Here is a 16,712-nt window from a genome sequence, read left to right as displayed (position 1 = left end):
TCACACACACACACAGGGCCTCCCGCACCTGCCAGCCGGCTGGGCCTCGCTACCGCCTCGCCTCAGTCGCATCGCGGATCCGCGGAAAACGCTCTCTTCTGAAGCCTCCTCACACGGGACGAGTTCCTTAACGTTGACGTGGACCTGTACAAGTTCTGTGACGTCACTCCCTACCATTTCACCTTGAGGGGCTATTCCGTAAAGTGACATACAAAAGTCACAAACAAAGTTGGGATGAAATTACAATGAAAAGTCAACCCTTAGCTGCTTACAGACGTTGACATACGCCAACGGGGACAGATGAAAATGTGTGCCCCGACCGGGACTCGAACCCGGGGTCTCCTGCTTACATGGCAGACGCTCTATCCATTTTTTTCCCTCTAATAAAGCAATGCCACAAGTGTGACAATAAAACGGACGAAACATATAACACAAAACGGAGAAGCCACAAGAACGAAGGGAGGGCACAGAGGATAGCGCGACTGCAGGGATTTATCTCTGGCACGCCTCCCGCGAAACCCACAATCTCAACGTATTGTCGCGCACTACATTCGTAGTGCCTCTGCCCATTATACTAATTACTCGCGGCGCGTTGCCGATTCCCGTAAGAGTTCGGGCACTTTTTATGCATCCGCACAGGAGAAAAAGACGGTCAAGTGGCCGGTGAGCCTTATATATCTGTTTTTTCGGACATGTCCGAAAGAAAACATACCATCTTAGTATATATACAAAATTGGGAAACGCTATATTACGAGGAGCGTTTTAAAAGTCCGAGAGATGGCTCCACCGGCTCGTATCGAAGTCATGTTCAATTTGTAGCATATTTGGAAAGAAGACAGACGAAGTTTCAGCCATTCTGGTCTATTTCATTGTGTTTGGCATTCATGTGAATCAAGGAAGTCGAATGATAGTCAGAAAATGGACGAAAAAGAATTTCGTTTGGTGATTAAACATTACTTCATGAAAGGCAAAACGCCTCAGGTTCAATATTGCTCTGAGCACGGTCATCAGTCCCCTAGAACTTAGAACTACTTAAACCTAACTAATCTAAGGACATCACACAACACCCAGTAATCACGAGGCAGAGAAAATCCCTGACCCCGCTGGGAGTCGAACCCGGAAACGCCTCAGGAGACTAACGAGAAGCTTGATAAACATGATGGCGACTCTGCACCTTCAGTTAGAATAGTTTATAAGTGGTTTCAAAATTTTCGGAGTGGCCATATGGGCACAAGTGATGCTGAATGTTCTGGACGCCCTGTGGAGGTTACGACTCCAGAAATCATTGATAAAATCTATGATGTGGTGGTGGATGGCAGAAGAGTTAGGGTGCGTGAGATTGCTAGTGCTGTAGGCATCTCGAATGAACGGGTGCATAATATTTTGCATAAACATTTGGACACGAGAAAGCTATCTGCAAGATGAGTTCCGTGATTGCTCACGCTTGACCAAAAACGGAATCGTGTGAAGTGTTGCAAGGCTGGTTTTCAGCTGTTCGGGATGAATCCGCAGGACTTAATGCGTCGTTTCGTCACTGTGGGCGAAACATGGATACATTGCTATACTTCTGAGACCAAACAACAATGTAAACAATTGGTTACCAAGGGAGAATCTGCACCAAAAAAGGCGAAGGCCATTCATTCGGCTGGAAAGCGTATGACGACTGTCTTTTGGGATTCACAAGGGACAATCCTCGTCGACTATCTGGAAAAGGGTAAAAACTATTACAGATGCATATTATTCATCATTATTGGACCGTTTGAAAACCGAGCTGCAAGAAAAACGCCGGCGTGTGGACCGCAAAAAGTCGTTTCCCATCACGACAAAGCACCAGCACACACCTCAGCAGTTGTGGTCGCAAAATTAATGGAAATAGGATTCCAGCTCGTTTCACATCCCCCATATTCTCCAGACTTGGCTCCCTCGTACTACTATTTGTTCCCTAATTTGAAGAAATGGCGGGCGGAACAAAGATTTTATTCAAACGAGGAGGTGATTGCAGCAGCTAATAGCTATTTTGCAGACTTGGACAATTCCTATTATTCGGAAGGACTCAACAAATTAGAACAGCGTTGGACGAAGTGCATAAGTCTAAAAGCAGACTATGTCGAAAAATAAAAAAGGTTTACCCCAAACACGAAAGTAGTTTTTATTTTTGCACGGACTTTTCAAACGCCCCTCGTATATTCGCCAAGGATGGGGAAGGAATTCGGCCGTGCCCTTTCAAAGGAACCATTTCGGCATTTGCCTGAAGCGATTTAGGGAAATCACGGAAAACCTAGATCAAGATGGCCGGACGCGGTATTGAAACGTAGTCCCTCTGAATGAGAGTTCAGTGCGCAAACTAGTGCTCCACCTCGCTCGGGTTCATGGATATTCAAGTCTCTATTTAGGTATGCTACAGATGATTACGTGAGTAACATACGGACAAGGGAGGAAATGTGCATTTTCATAGAGTTAACGCAGCTGTTTCCGTACGGAAACTGTGGTTTGGGAGACAAGTAAAGCTGACAACGGTTCCTGGGAATCGGTGAGAGCGAAAATCGCAATGGGACCTCATCTCCATAGTACACAAAAGATTTCACCTCCCCCCTCCCCCACCTGATAAAACTGTACCATAATAGTATACTAACTTCAGTAGTGGGTTACGGCTCGGGAGTCTGGGCACAGAGGCTCACAAGGATAGTGCCCGCCGTTACAGGGAGCAGATCACAGAGTTACATGCTGTTAAGATCTGTGGGGGCTTATAGGTCATCCCCAGGGGGTGCCCTATTAGTGATAATGGGGCTCTGTCCTCTGGACATCAAAATTAGAGAGCAAGCAGCGTGGTACTGGGCTAAGAAAGGGAATGATATGAAAATAGAAAATATTTTGGGAGTTCGGGCTAGGGACAAGGAGGCGATACGGAAAAGGGGGCGAGGACCTATGGCAGGAATTATGGGAAATGGATGAATATGGCAGAACAACCTTCAGACTCTTAACAAATGTTAAAGAAAGGTGAGGCATGAGGTATTTCGAGCCAACCCGGGGTTTAATTCATTTTCTCACTGGTCATGGGCTCTACCCGACGTATCTATGCCGGTTTTGGAAGAAGGCTACACCTGAATGTGACGGTGGGCATCGGAGGGCACTCTCGACCATGTGGTTTACGAGTGCCCCCTATTCGATGATGTAGCAGTTACATTACGATAACAACTGCCAAACAATGATACATATGACCTACTGAGACACGAAGAGACTTTCGAAACTTTGAATAACCTGGCAAACGAGGTATCTCGTAAAGTTCTGACTGCGTAGCTGAGGGATATTACAGATTAAAACCAACTACTAAACGTAGGAAAAGGGAGAGAAGGAAACGTAGTAGGTTAATATGGACTGGGGCAAAGAAATGAAAGAGGAAGCCGCCTGGTAGAATTTTGCACAGAGCACAACTTAATCATAGCCAACACTTGGTTCAAGAATCATAAAAGAAGGGTGTATACATGGAAGAAACCTGGAGATACTGACAGGTTTCAGATAGATTATATAATGGTAAGACAGAAATTTAGGACCCAAGTTTTAAATTGTAAGATATTTCCAGGGGCAGATGTGGACTCTGACCACAATCTATTGGTTATGAGCTGTAGATTAAAACTAAAGAAACTGCAAAAATGTGGGAACTTAAGGAGATGGGACATGGATAAACTAAAAGAACCAGAGGTTGTACAGTGTTTCACGGAGAGCACAAGGGAGCAATTGACAGGAATGGGGGAAAGCAATACGGTGGAGGAAGAATGGGTAGCTTTGAGGGATGAAGTAGTGAAGGCAGCAGAGGACAAGTACGTAAAAAGACGAGGGCTACTAGAAATCCTTGGGTAACAGAAGAAATATTGAATTTAATTGATGAAAGGAGAAAATATAAAAATGCCGTAAATGAAGCAGGCAAAAAGGAATACAGACGTCTCAAAACTGAGATCGACAGGAAGTGCAAAATTGCTAAGCAGCGATGGCTAGAGGACAAATGTAAGGATGTAGAGGCTTAACTCACTAAGGGTAAGGTAGATACTGCCTACAGGAAAATTTGGAGATAAGAGAACCACTTGTATGAACATCAAGGGCTCAGATGGCAACCCAGTTCTAAGCAAATAAGGGAAAGCAGAAAGGTGGAAGTAGTATATAGAGGGTCTATACAAGGCCGATGTACTTGAGGACAATATTATGGAAATGGAAGAGGATGTAGATGAAGATGAAATGGGAGATACGATACTGCGTGAAGAGTTTGACAGAGCACTGAAAGACATGAGTCGAAACAAGACCCCGGGAGTAGACAACATTCCATTGGAACTACTGACGGCCTTGGGAGAGCCAGTCCTGACAAAACTCTACCATCTGGTGAGCAAGGTGTATGAGACAGGCGAAATACCCTCAGACTTCAAGAAGAATATAATAATTCCAATCCCAAAGAAAGCAGGTGCTGGCAGATGTGAAAATTACCGAACTTTCAGTTTAATAACTCACAGCTGCAAAATACTAACGCGAATTCGTTACAGACGAATGGAAAAACTGGTAGAAGCCGACCTCTGGGAAGATCAGATTGGATTCCGTAGAAATGTTGCAACACTTGAGGCAACACTGACCCTACGACTTACCTTAGAAGCTAGATTAAGGAAGGGCAAACCTACGTTTGTAGCATTTGTAGACTTAGAGAAAGCTTTTGACAATTCTGAAGGTGGAATGGGTAAAATACGGTGAGCGAAAGGCTATTTACAATTTGTACAGAAACCAGATGGCAGTTATAAGAGTCGAGGGGCATGAAAGGGAAGCAGTGGTTGGGAAAGGAGTGAGACAGGGTTGTAGCCTCTCCCCGATGTTATTCAATCTGTATATTGAGCAAGCAGTAAAGGAAACAAAAGAAAAATTCGGAGTAGGTATTAAAATCCATGGAGAAGAAATAAAAATGTTGAGGTTCGCCGATGACATTGTAATTCCGTCAGAGACAGCAAAGGACTTGGAAGAGCAGTTTAACGGAATGGATAGTGTCTTGAAAGTAGGATATAAGATGAACATCAACAAAAGCAAAACGAGGATAATGGAATGTAGTCGAATTAATTCGGGTGTTGCTGAGGGGATTAGAGTAGGAAATGAGACACTTAAAGTAGTAAAAGAGTTTTGCTATTTGGGGAGCAAAATAACTGATGATGGTCGAAGTAGAGAGGATATAAAACGTAGACTGGCAATGGAAAGGAAAGCGTTTCTGAAGAAGCGAAATTTGTTAACATCGCGTATAGATTTGTCAGGATGTCGTTTCTGAAAGTATTTGTATGGAGTGTAGCCATGTATGGAAGTGAAACATGGACGGTAAATAGTTTGGGCAAGAAGAGAATAGAAGCTTTCGAAATGTGGTGCCACAGAAGAATGCTGAAGATTATATGGGTAGATCACATAACTAATGAGGAAGTATTGAATAGGATTGGGGTGAAGAGAAGTTTGTGGCTCAACTTGACCAGAAGAAGGGATCGGTTGGTAGGACATGTTCCGAGGCATCAAGGGATCACCAATTTAGTATTGGAGGGCAGCGTGGAGGCTAAAACTCGTAGAGGGAGACCAAGAGATGACTGCACTAAGCAGATGCAGAAGGATGTGGGTTGCAGTAGGTACTGGGAGGAGAAGAAACTTGCATTAGATAGAGTAGCATGGAGAGCTGCAGCGAACCAGTCTCAGGACTGAAGACAACAACAACAATTGAACGTGTACTAATACCCTAATCCTGTACCGCCTGTGCGTGGACAGGTCGACTCGCTAGTCTGAATCCGCCACGTGCAGGGCTAGGGGGAGTGGAGTACACCAACTTCACGATATTAACAGCACCGGATTTGACGTAGGTTAGCTAGTAGTTGATAGGATTAGAAGTAGATAACAAAATAGCAACCTGCAGTTACTAGTAGTTTGGGCCTGCCCAGTGTCAGGGACACGCTCATCGGGATTATCTCGATGAGCACCGAATGCATTGCAGTAGGTTTAGATCCACACTGACACACTTGTAACGCTGCAGGCAGTTCGGGTTACTAATAAGTAGGTAGTAGTGTATAGTTTAACAAAAGTCGTAAGTCTGCCCATTAACCTGTACTGTTTACACTGTCTGTAGTTAACAGATTTAGAAAGTAACTGTAATAGCTGCAAATAACATACACCACTGTATCACTTAGGACCCACTAATCATCAAGGTGGAGCCGGCCGCGATGGCCGAGCGGTTCTAGGCACTTCAGTCCGGAACCGAGCGACTGCTACGGTCGCAGATTCGAATCCTGCCTCGGGCATGGATGTGTGTGCTGTCCTTAGGTTAGTCAGGTTTAAGTAGTTCTAAGTTCTAGGGGACTGATGACCTCAGATGTTAAGTCCCATGGTGCTCAGACTCTGCCATTAAGGTGGTGGGTTATATTGTATATCTATTATGTATTGCAAATATAAAGATTTTTTTTAATCAAGCGCGACGGCTCTCTCTCTCTCTCTCTCTCTCTCTCTCTCTCTCTCTCTCTCTCTCTCTCTCTCTCTCTCGAGGTTTTTCCATATTTTTGCCCAGCCCCTGCAAATGTCATCCAAGCTCACCTGTTCGACCTTACGCCCGTTTGGGTTAGACCTGTCGCTGCTGCCAGAGTTGGCATTTCTATACAGTAAATTATGCACCCTGCATACATTCAAGTCACTTATCAATTTAATTATGTTCTCTCCTCCCTACTACAGTATACACGCACAACAAGTAAAACTTCGCTGTTTGTCATGAACCCCCTACGTTTGAGTTTTAACGGCCAGCACGAGTCGTTAGTGTTGTCAAAGACTGAGGCCACATTCCTGGTGGCGGCCTAAATGTCAAATATCTGACAATGCTAGTCGGGACTAAGTTTCCTTTAATTTACGTCTATGGTCACAAACTTTTTGTTAACAGATTACCGGTTTCGGGCTGCATTAATCAGAAATGGGGGTCATGCAGTGTTACGTAATTTTATCATTCTTTTCTTGCAACGGAGTGCCGCAGGGTACGAGGGGCCCTCTGCCGGTCACGTTCCTCCAACCACTTCCCGCCTGTGCGGAATTCTGGCCAACAGAGGCCGCTGATTACGTGCAGCACTATGTTTTCTTTCATTTGTGGCCCCTTTAGGGTTTTGTTTTATGGTTGTTTAATACACTCCTGGAAATGGAAAAAAGAACACATTGACACCGTTGTGTCAGACCCACCATACTTGCTCCGGACACTGCGAGAGGGCTGTACAAGCAATGATCACACGCACGGCACAGCGGACACACCAGGAACCGCGGTGTTGGCCGTCGAATGGCGCTAGCTGCGCAGCATTTGTGCACCGCCGCCGTCAGTGTCAGCCAGTTTGCCGTGGCATACGGAGCTCCATCGCAGTCTTTAACACTGGTAGCATGCCGCGACAGCGTGGACGTGAACCGTATGTGCAGTTGACGGACTTTGAGCGAGGGCGTATAGTGGGCATGCGGGAGGCCGGGTGGACGTACCGCCGAATTGCTCAACACGTGGGGCGTGAGGTCTCCACAGTACATCGATGTTGTCGCCAGTGGTCGGCGGAAGGTGCACGTGCCCGTCGACCTGGGACCGGACCGCAGCGACGCACGGATGCACGCCAAGACCGTAGGATCCTACGCAGTGCCGTAGGGGACCGCACCGCCACTTCCCAGCAAATTAGGGACACTGTTGCTCCTAGGGTATCGGCGAGGACCATTCGCAACCGTCTCCATGAAGCTGGGCTACGGTCCCGCACACCGTTAGGCCGTCTTCCGCTCACGCCCCAACATCGTGCAGCCCGCTTCCAGTGGTGTCGCGACAGGCGTGAATGGAGGGACGAATGGTGACGTGTCTTCTTCAGCGATGAGAGTCGCTTCTGTCTTGGTGCCAATGATGGTCGTATGCGTGTTTGGCGCCGTGCAGGTGAGCGCCACAATCAGGACTGCATACGACCGAGCCACACAGGGCCAACACCCGGCATCATTGTGTGGGGAGCGATCTCCTACACTGGCCGTACACCTCTGGTGATCGTCGAGGGGACACTGAATAGTGCACGGTACATCCAAACCGTCATCGAACCCGTCGTTCTACCATTCCTAGACCGGCAAGGGAACTTGCTGTTCCAACAGGACAATGCACGTCCGCATGTATCCCGTGCCACCCAACGTACTCTAGAAGGTGTAAGTCAACTACCCTGGCCAGCAAGATCTCCGGATCTGTCCCCCATTGAGCATGTTTGGGACTGGATGAAGCGTCGTCTCACGCGGTCTGCACGTCCAGCACGAACGCTGGTCCAACTGAGGCGCCAGGTGGAAATGGCATGGCAAGCCGTTCCACAGGACTACATCCAGCATCTCTACGATCGTCGCCATGGGAGAATAGCAGCCTGCGTTGCTGCGAAAGGTGGATATACACTGTACTAGTGCCGACATTGTGCATGCTCTGTTGCCTGTGTCTATGTGCCTGTGGTTCTGTCAGTGTGATCATGTGATCTATCTGACCCCAGGAATGTGTCAATAAAGTTTCCCCTTCCTGGGACAATGAATTCACGGTGTTCTTATTTCAATTTCCAGGAGTGTATTATCCGATGCAGTGTCAACGGCGTTTAATACCGGGTGATCAAAAAGTCAGTATGAATTTGAAAACTGAATAAATCACGGAATAATGTAGATAGAGAAGTACAAATTGACACACATGCTTGGAATGACATGGGGTTTTAATAGAACCAAAAAATGCAAAAGTTCAAAAAATGTCCGACAGATGGCGCTTCATCTGATCAGAATGGCAATAATTCAAAAATGGTTCAAATGGCTCTGAGCACTATGCGACTCAACTTCTGAGGTCGTTAGTCCCCTAGCACTTAGAACTAGTGAAACCTAGGCAGGATTCGAACCTGCGACCGTAGCGGTCTCGCGGTTTCAGACTGCAGCGCCTAGAACCGCACGGCCACTTCGGCCGGCAGCAATAATTAACATAACAAATTAAGGCAAAGCAAAGATGATGATCTTTACAGGAAATGCTCAATATGTCCATCATTCCTCAACAACAGCTGTAGTCGAGGAATAATGTTGTGAACAGTTATGGTGAGGCATTGGCATCGGATGTTGTCTTTCAGCATCCCTAGAGATGTCGATCGATCACGATACACTTGCGACTTCAGGCAACCCCAAAGCCAATAATCGCACGGACTGAGGTCTGGGGACCTGGGAGGCCAAGCATGACGAAAGTGGAGGCTGAGCACACGATCATCACCAAACGACGCGCTCAACAGGTCTTTCACGCGTCTAGCAATATGCATTTTGGTTGTAATAAAACCCCATGTCATTCCAAGCATGTGTGTCAATTTTTACCTCTGTATCTAAATTATTCGGTGGTTCATTAAGTTTACAAATTTATACTGACTTTTTGATCACCCGGTATTTATGTCATTATCTATAATATTGGCTCTAGAGCACATGTGAACCACTGTTTCTTAACTCTTCCTCTTTTTTAACAATCTTACTTTTGTCGTGTTCTTCTTTTTATTGCTTTTAATTACTGTAATGCCTTTTATACGTTATAAGCTTATTACAGACGTCAACTATTGTATCCTCCTTCATTTTACGCTGTTCAATTAATGACTGAAAATTAGTGTATCCGACATTAGCGACATCTGGTGAACTTACGGTACCTACATCTTGTAGCCACTGTACGGCAGCTTGTTTTGAACAGTAGTGTACTACTGACAACATGACTTGTGCATTTATATGTATTTGACGATGCTGGTGCTGATCCCGCATTTAACATTTGACGACGCCATTACGGCTACAGTACATTAGGACTGTTTTTATGCAAGAGGCACGCCTCTTCATATTTAAAGCGCACAAATGTAAATCTTGTCAGTACTACTTTTCATTGTGGTCTATGTATTGTTCTTAAGCTGTAGACAGTTTGCGAGTGTGTTCATTTTTTTCCCCATTTTTGCTGCAGAACTGATGATGGTGATTAAAGACCGAAACCTGTAATCTTAACAAAAAGTTTCTGACCATAGACGTAAATTAAAGGAAACTTACTGCATATACGGGTCACTGTTCTTTCGAGACGATGTCGCAGCTTGTGAAACTAGTCAGGACTCCAGAATGAGATTTTCACTCTGCAGCGGAGTGTGCGCTGATATGAAACTTCCTGGCAGATTAAAACTGTGTAAACAGGTAGGAGACGAGATACTGGCAGAAGTAAAGCTTTAATTCCGTCAGTACCTCGTCTGTGAGTCGTGCTTGTGTAGCTCAGTTGGTAGAGCACTTGCCCGCGGAAGGCAAAGGTCCCGAGTTCGAGTCTCGGCCCGCATACAGTTTTAATCTGCCAGGAAGTTTCATAGTCAGGACTGTCTAGATATGGAAAGACTCTGAAAACTTCCCGTTCAGTGTGCAGTGTCGCTTCACGGTCCCCGTTCCGAGCACCGTACTAACACCGCCGGCGGTATCTGGGAAGATATTTCTGGCGGCTGAATCACGCCGCGCGTACCGTACACGGAAGACCAGAGCTCAGTTGGCACCAGGTGGGAACTATTCGCCCGCGCGTAGGCATCAAAGTGGGTCGCCCGCAAAAGCGACCCGGCTAGGTCCCAGAATGGAGCACTTTTCCTAGGCGTAGTGACGCGAGTGGGGGAGGGAGCGGCAAAGAGCGCGCGCGGCGCAGCGGTTTATTCGGGGCGCCGTCGGCGTGGCTGATGAATCACCCATTGTGCTTCCGCCGCGGCTCGCGACTCGACGGGTCACGTCTTCAGCAAGTCAGCGCCGGCACTCGCTAAACTGATGCGCGCGCGATATTTTTGGCCCGTGTCTGAGCACTAGCCGGTTGTTTTGTACTGGTACTGCTGCCACTCACTTTGTAACGCTCACTAAAAACTTTTACTCGTCCAGTTATCGAGGCTTCAGCGGTCTCTTCCCGAGTGTTGCTTGTTTGCCCTCGTCGCGGCATTCTAACCTGTCGGGAAGTTGCCGCCTCCCCTTTCCTTACCGAGCGATGTGGCGCAGTGGTTAGCACACTTGACTCGGATTCGGGAGGACGACGGTTCCACCCCGCGTCCGGCCATCCTGATTTAGATTAAAACTGTGTGCCGGACCGAGACTCGAACTCGGGACCTTCGCCTTTCGCGACCAAGTGCTCTGCCGACTGAGCTACCCAAGCACGACTCACGTCCCGTCCTCACAGCTTCACTTCTGCCAGTACCTCGTCTCCTACCTTCCAAAATTTCAATCTAGAAACATCCCCCAGGCTGTGGCTAACCCATGTCTCCGCAATATCCATTCTTTCAGGAGTGCTAGTTCTGCAAGGTTCGCAGGAGAGCTTCTGTAAAGTTTGGAAGTTAGGAGACGAGGTACTGGCAGAAGTAAAGCTGTGAGGACGGGGCGTGAGTCGTGCTTGGGCAGCTCAGTCGGTAGAGCACTTGTTCGCGAAGGGCAAAGGTCCCGAGTTCGAGTCTCGGTCCGGCACACAGTTTTAATCTGCCAGGAAGATTCATGTCAGCGCACACTCCGCTGTAGAGTGAAAATTTCAATCTACATCCTGATTCAGGTTTTCCGTCATTTCCCCAAAATCGCTTCAGTCAAATGTCAGGATGGTTCCTTTGAAAGGGCACGGCCGACTTCCTTCTCCATCCTTCCCTAATCCGATGAGAATGATGACTTCGCTGTTTAGTCCCTTCCCTCCCAAACAACCCAACCTCTTTCCTTATACACTAAAGCGCCAAAGAAACTGGTGTATGCATGCATACTGAGATATATGAACAGGCAGAAAACGGCGCTGCAGTTGGCAACGAATACATACGACAAGTGTATGGCGCAGTTGTTAGATCGGTTACTCCTGCTACAGTGGCATGTTATCAAGATTCAAGTGAGCTTGAACGTGGTGTTAGTCGGCGCACGACACGACCGATGGGACAGCATCTCCGACGCCATGGATTCATGAGGTTGTCTCCATATCCGTACACGTCCATCCGCTCGACACAATTTGAAACGAGACTCGTCCGACCAGGCAACATGTTTCCAATCATCAACAGTCCAATGTCGGTCTTGACGGGCCTAGGCGAGGCGTAAGGATTTGTGTCGTGGAGTAATCAAGAGACTCCGAAAGCCCATATCCATGCTGCTTCGTTGAACGGTTCGCACGCTCACATTTGTTGATCACCCAGCATTGAAATCCCCAGCAGTTTGCGGAAGGGTTACACTTCTGTCACGTTGAAAGATTCTCTTCGGGCGTCGATAGTCTCGCTCTCCCAGGATCTTTTTCCGGACGCAGCGATGTAGGAGATTTGTTGTATTACCGGATTCCTAATATCCACGGTACACTAGTGAAATGGTCGTCAGGAAAATCTCCACTTCATCGCTATCTCGGAGATGCTGTGTCCCATGGTTCCAGTACCGAGTGTAACACCACGTTGAAACACCCGTAAATCTTGATATCCTGACGTTGTAACAGCATTAACCGATCTAACAACTGCGCCACACACTTGCTATCCTACATACAGCTGCTCCATATTCTGCTTGTCGACATATGTCTGTATTTGAATACTCATGCTTATACTAGTTTGTTTGGCGCGTCAGTGTATAATCGGTATTAGAGTCTTACTAAATTGTGGTAATAGTGATCTTTTCAAAATAATTCAGTTTTCTGACTGAAATAGGATCGAATCGTTTATGTTGTACCCCTCAGCAAATTTCATTTTACGCTTCTGTGAGATACTTCTCCCAGGTTGGGAACCACCGTTCCAGCGGCTTAATCTACACTACTGGCCATTAAAGTTACTACACAACGATGATGATGTGCTACTGCCGAGAAATTTAACCGACAGGAAGAAGGTGCTGTGATATGCAGATGATTGGCTTTTCAGAGAATTCACACAAGGTTGGCGCCGGTGGCGAGACCTACAACGTGCTGACATGAGGAAAGCTTCCAACCGATTTCTCATACAAAACAGCAGTTGACCGACGTTGCCTGGTGAAACGTTGTTGTGATGCCTCGTGTAAGGAGGAGAAATGTGTTTCCGACTTTGATAAAGATCGGATAAAGATCGGATTGTAGCCTATTGCAATTGCGATTTATCGTATCGCGGCATTACTGCTCGCATTGGTCGAGATCCAATGACTGTTAGCAGAATATGGAATCGGTGGCTTCAGGAGAGTAATACGGAACGCCGTGCTGGATCCCAACGGCCTCGTATCACTAGCAGTCGAGATGACAGGCATCTTATCCGCATGGCTGTAACGGATCCCTGAGTCAACAGATGGGGACGTTTACAAGACGACAACCATCTGCACGAACAGTTCGACGACGTTTGCAGCAGCATGGACTATCAGCTCGGAAAACATGGCTGCGGTTACCCTTGACGCTGCATCACAGACAGGAGCGCCTGCGATGCTGTACTCGACGATGAACCTGGGTGCACGAATGGCATAACGTCATTTTTTCGGATGAATCCAGGTTCTGTTTACGGCATCATGATGGTCACATCCGTGTTTGGCGACATCGCGGTGAACGCACATCGGAAGCGTGTATTCGTCATCGCCATACTGGCTTATCACCCGTGATGGTATGGGGTGCCATTGGTTACACGTATCGGTCACATCTTGTTCGCACTGACGGCACTTCTGAACAGTGGGCGTTACATTTCAGATGTGTTACAACACGTGGCTGTACGGTTCATTCGATCCCTGCGAAACCCTACATTTCAGCAGTTTAATGCACGACCACATATTGCAGGTCCTGTACGGGCAATTCTGGATACAGAAAATGTTAGACTGCTGTCCTGGCCACCACATTCTCCAGATCTCTCACCAATTGAAAACGTCTGGTCAATGGTGGCCGAGCAACTGGCTCGACACAATACGCCAGTCACCACTCTCGATGAACTGTGATATCGTGTTGAAGCTGCATGAGTAGCTGCACCTGTACACGCCATCCAAGCTCTGTTTGACTCAACGCCCAGGCGTATCAAGGCCAGAGGTGGATGTTCTGGGTACTGATTTCTCTGGATCTGTGCACCCAAATTGCGTGAAAATGTAATCACATGTCAGTTCTAGTATAGTATTTTTGTCCAATGAGTACCCGTTTATCATCTGCATTTCTTCTTGGTGTAGCAATTCTTTCACGTACTGCTATGCGTTGAATAGTCTTAGCCGTTTGTCATTGCGATATTAATTAGCCTGCACAGGCTGTATTTTCAGAACTGCTGTTTGTCAGTGGACGGGGAGCGTCGTCGTGCCCTGTGTAGGACGGCCCGCGAGCGGCAGACTAATTGGCGCGTGCCCCGGTAATTAGCGGGGGCGGCCGGACGGGGGTTGCAGCCTCCCCGCCCGGGCGACTCCCCTCCCAGTTGGGGAGGTCGCATCGCGTCGCGTCGCCTCCCGCCGGGTCGATATGCAATCCGTGCTCCCAGCCGGCCCGGTCCGGCCCTGGTGGGCGCTGCGCCACCCGGCGTAGGTAGCCGGGCGGATCAACTGTCGGCATTTCTGTCCCTTGTGCCTGCCGATGCCCGCTAACGGCCGATCCACGCTGCAAGGAGGCGTCGGTGGGCGTTCTAACGCAGCCGGTGGGGGGGCTAATCACCATGGATGCAGCACAGGCCGTGGTGCTGGGACCACTCTTCTTATTGAGGTTTCAATTTTTTTTTTAAATAGCCGAAAAAACGGAAAATACAAAGTTTCTCAAACTGTGGCGATAGCACTACGAGGTGCATTCAAGTTCTAAGGCCCCAGATTTTTTTTTCCCCGGACTGGGAATGAGATAGAAACATGCACATTGTTTTAAAATGAGGCAGCGTTCATTGCCAATACGTCCCAGAGATGGCAGCACCGTACGGCAGATGGAATTTTACCGCCAGCGGCGAGAATGAGAACTGTTTTAAATACTTAAAATGGCGACGTTTTCCTTACTTGAACAGCGTGCAATCATTCGTTTTCTGGCCGGCCGCGGTGGTCTTGCGGTTCTAGGCGCGCAGTCCGGAACCGTGTGACTGCTACGGTCGCAGGTTCGAATCCTGTCTCAGGCATGGATGTGTGTGATGTCCTTAGGTTAGTTAGGTTTAAGTAGTTCTAAGTTCTATGGGACTGATGACCACAGCAGTTGAGTCCCATAGTGCTCAGAGCCATTTGAACCATTCGTTTTCTGAATTTGCGTGGTGTGAAACCAATTGAAATTCATCGACAGTTGAAGGAGACATGTGGTGATGGAGTTATGGATGTGTCGAAAGGTTCGTGGGTGTGACAGTTTAATGAAGACAGAACATCGTGTGACAACAAACTGAAACAACCTCGGGCTTGCACAAGCCGGTCTGACGACATGATCGAGAAAGTGGAAAGAATTGTTTTGGGGGATCGCCGAATGACTGGTGAACAGATCGCCTCCAGAGTTGGCATTTCTATGGGTTCTGTGCACACAATCCTGCATGACGACCTGAAAATGCGAAAAGTGTCATCCAGGTGGGTGCCACGAATGCTGATGGACGACCACATGGCTGCCCGTGTGGCATGTTGCCGAGCAATGTTGACGCGCAACGACAGCGTGAATGGGACTTTCTTTTCGTCGGTTGTGACAATGGATGAGACGTGGATGCCATTCTTCAATCCAGAAACAAAGCGGCAGTCAGCTCAATGAATGCACACAGATTCACCGCCACCAAAAAAATTTCGGGTAACCGCCAGTGCTGAAAAAATGATGGTGTCCATGTTCTGGGACAGCGAGGGCGTAATCCTTACCCATTGCGTTCCAAAGGGCACTACGGTAACAGGTGCATCCTACGAAAATGTTTTGAAGAACAAATTCCTTCCTGCACTGCAACAAAAACGTCCGGGAAAGGCTGCCTGCGCGTGTGCTGTTTCACCAAGACAACGCACCCGCACATCGAGCTAAAGTTACGCAACAGTTTCTTCGTGATAACAACTTTGATGTGATTCCTCATGCTCCCTACTCACCTGACCGGCTCCTAGTGACTCGGTTTTTTCCAACAATGAAAGACACTCTCCGTGGCCGCACATTCACCAGCCGGGCTGCTATTGCCTCAGCGATTTTCCATTGGTCAAAACAGACTCCTAAAGAAGCCTTCGCCGCTGCCATGGAATCATGGAGTCAGCGTTGTGAAAAATGTGTACGTCTGCAGGGCGATTACGTCGAGAAGTAACGCCAGTTTCATTGATTTCTGGTGAGTACTTAATTAGAAAGAAAATCAGAGGCTTTAGAACTTGAATACACCTCGTACTAGGTGTACTTTCACGGACTATATATTCGTTTCTGTGATTTTTGTTTTACCGACAACCTTTGGGTGACCTCTGTGGGCGAGCAGTTCTAGGCGCTTCAGTGGGGAACCACGCGACTGCTACGGTCGCAGATTCGAATCCTACCTCGAACATGGATGTGTGTGATAGCCGTAAACCGTTGTCACACGGGCCGTGCTGTCGAACGTTAACGTTGAGCGTTCCAAGTTCAACGTGCTGCTGAACGCTCAGGAACGATGCGACTTGTGCACACGGTACGTGGGCCTCAACGTGGTGTACGCCGATCGCAGCGTACTCCAGCGGCAGTTGAGGGATGTTTCTAGTTCGTAAATCACACCGTTTACTCAACGGACGCGCGTAAAATTCCCACGTTAGCTCTATTACAACGCACATTTCCTCCATCGTCCACGAAAAGGAAATAAAATGATTCAAATGGCTCTGAGCACTGTGCGACTTGA

The 16,712-nt window shown here is 47.7% G+C and overlaps 1 protein-coding gene across 2 annotated transcripts in view; it reads left to right on the top strand.

Moving 5' to 3' along the window:
* Positions 1-16,712, top strand: part of LOC126293600 (myc box-dependent-interacting protein 1) — a 420,229-nt gene that overhangs the window by 256,531 nt on the left and 146,986 nt on the right. The window lies entirely within an intron of this gene.

Source organism: Schistocerca gregaria, chromosome 10 (assembly GCF_023897955.1).
Source record: "Schistocerca gregaria isolate iqSchGreg1 chromosome 10, iqSchGreg1.2, whole genome shotgun sequence".
NCBI classification, from domain to species: domain Eukaryota; kingdom Metazoa; phylum Arthropoda; class Insecta; order Orthoptera; family Acrididae; genus Schistocerca; species Schistocerca gregaria.
This window is presented reverse-complemented; position numbering and strand designations above follow the sequence as displayed.